At 29.1% G+C, this 2,409-nt stretch overlaps 1 pseudogene; it reads left to right on the top strand.

Annotated features, from left to right (window-relative positions):
• The first annotated feature begins 615 nt into the window (after positions 1-615).
• Positions 616-2,118, top strand: LOC108554675 (peptidyl-prolyl cis-trans isomerase CWC27 homolog; annotated as a pseudogene).
• The last annotated feature ends 291 nt before the right edge of the window (positions 2,119-2,409 follow it).

The raw sequence follows: 2,409 nt of genomic DNA, 5'->3' as shown, positions 1-2,409 counted from the left end.
AGCAAGAAAAAATAGAAGCAGCAATACAAATATGTTATGATATGTCTATTGGATTCCAGGTTGGCTAACCATATAACATACAAGATAGAAATCTTTGGTGGTCAAATAAAGATTCAAAAACTGGAGATGGCTTAGGCACACAAAAAGGAATGAAATTAATTTAGTGATTCGAATGAAAGCAGTGAGAAGAGGAAACACATATTATGTCGAATAAAGAAACAAGAAAGGGGTAGCATATGTATCAATAAAGAAGGATGTGAGGCAACGACATGCAAATATAAGGATCATTGAAGAGATGGAGAATGAGCACTTGGTAATAGTTATAAAAGTTAAAAATAAATTGAATATAGAGTGTAATTGTTGCATTAAGGCACAAATGTGTAGAAACATCTATAGGAACTTGGAAACTGTAAAAGCAGCAGGAACAATGGGGCAGTGGCACATGATATTGATTGAGTCAGTGATGCCAATGTTAAAAGGAGATAGAGATATGTCTTGCCTGCGGATGATTATTCGAGAATAGAACCACTTGGTTGAATGATTTATAAATGACTAAAGATTTAATATGAAATATTGTTGTTGATGGAATTTTTTGATTATAGGAGACATACATGCATGAGTAATATCTTGATGCAAGAGCCAGTTACTAAGGGTAAAGAAATAAGTATTAGTTAATAATATTTCAATGAATTGCATATCCGTTTTTAAAAATTTTACCGATATACAATATTTGCTTTCTAAATTTCTATATTAATATATCAAATAGTTTATAATTACAATAATCAATAATAAATTTTATTAAATTTGAGTTTGAAGGTATTTTACTTTAATAAAACTAATATATTTGTTATAACTAGGTTATATTGACATACATATACATGAAATAAAAATAATGTAATACGTAATTATAATGTAATAATGTAACATAAAATGAAATACATGATACATGTACATATACATGAAATACAAATAATGAAAACAACTGTTGGTGACATTGAGTTAGAATTATGGGCAGAAGGAACTCCAAAGGCATGTAGGAATTTCATAACATTATGTATGGAAGATTGTTAGGATGACACTATATTTCATACAATTATCAAAGGATTTATAACACAAGGTGATGATCCCACAGGTACAGGAAAAGGTGCTAAAATATATGGAGAACCATTTAAATTGAGACTATATTTAAAAGTAAAATGAATTCCATTTTTATTCAAAGATAATTGTTGGATATATCTGTTTTAGAACGAATTTCATACAAGATTACGTTTTTGTCGACGAGATTTAATTGCAACGGCTAATGCTGGAAAAGATGAAAATGGTTCTCAATTCCTCTTTACTCTTGGTTCTACATTAGAATTGCAGAATAAACATACAATCATTTGTAGGGTTACTGGAGAAAGTACATATAACATGATTGAACTTGAAGAAGCACTTGTAGATGAGGTAAATTTAATGTTTACAAGAAAATATATCAAGAATTGATATAAATATAATATTTTCCCTTTTTTGTAGAATGATAGACCACTTTATCCTTCAAGATTAGTAAAAACTATAATATTGAACAATCCATTTTCAGATATTATATCAAGAATAGTAGTACAGGAAAGTGAAGAAGTAAAGGACAGTTCAATGGCAAAAACAGCAGCAGTATATTAAAAATCATATATGCCTGCAGAATATAGCCTTGATAGTATTATTCTATGCAATGAAAAATTTTGTTATAAAGATTTGAATCTTTTATCATTTGGTAAAGGAGCTGGGGATAATGAAGAAGATTATGTGATATTAAATAAAAGGTTTAGTGGTAAAGGCGAATCAGCTTGTAATCATTTAACTGATCCAAAATTAAGCTCACAACCAGCTGTTGAACCATCTGGACTTGCAAATAAAAGGAGGAAGAAACACCGCATTGGCGATTAGGAAAGTGACGACGAAGTAAAAACTCAAGAAGAATTAGAATTGTAAAGAAAGGAAAAGAGTTAGTTTATTGTTTACATTATACCTATGTTACAGGAAGTAGGAAGTTTTATTGACAGTCTTATATTTATATTTTCAGAGAAATGAAGGAAAGGATAAAAAAGTAAATTGAAGGATGCAAAAAAGGAATCGAAGAAAGTAGAAAATTATAAAATAGATGATGTTGAAAATCATAAAGATATAAAGGAAAATGGATAGAGTATTAGGAACTCCTTATGGTGCAAGATAAACCAATATTTATAATTATTAGGATAACTCATGTATTTGAATAGAATCATTTGCAGTAGTGTGTATATGACTATAAATATTGTTACATGTGTATGGTCATTATAATGATAATTATTACGTGATATGTATTACGAAACTACTTTTTCTAGCAATGGTCCGTGATACGGACATCTGCTAAAATTCTAATGTCTGTGTACCATT

Source organism: Eufriesea mexicana, unplaced genomic scaffold (assembly GCF_001483705.2).
Source record: "Eufriesea mexicana isolate 0111107269 unplaced genomic scaffold, ASM148370v2 scaffold56309, whole genome shotgun sequence".
NCBI lineage: Eukaryota > Metazoa > Arthropoda > Insecta > Hymenoptera > Apidae > Eufriesea > Eufriesea mexicana.
Note: the sequence above shows the minus strand (reverse complement) of the source record. Positions and strands in the feature narration are given on the sequence as shown.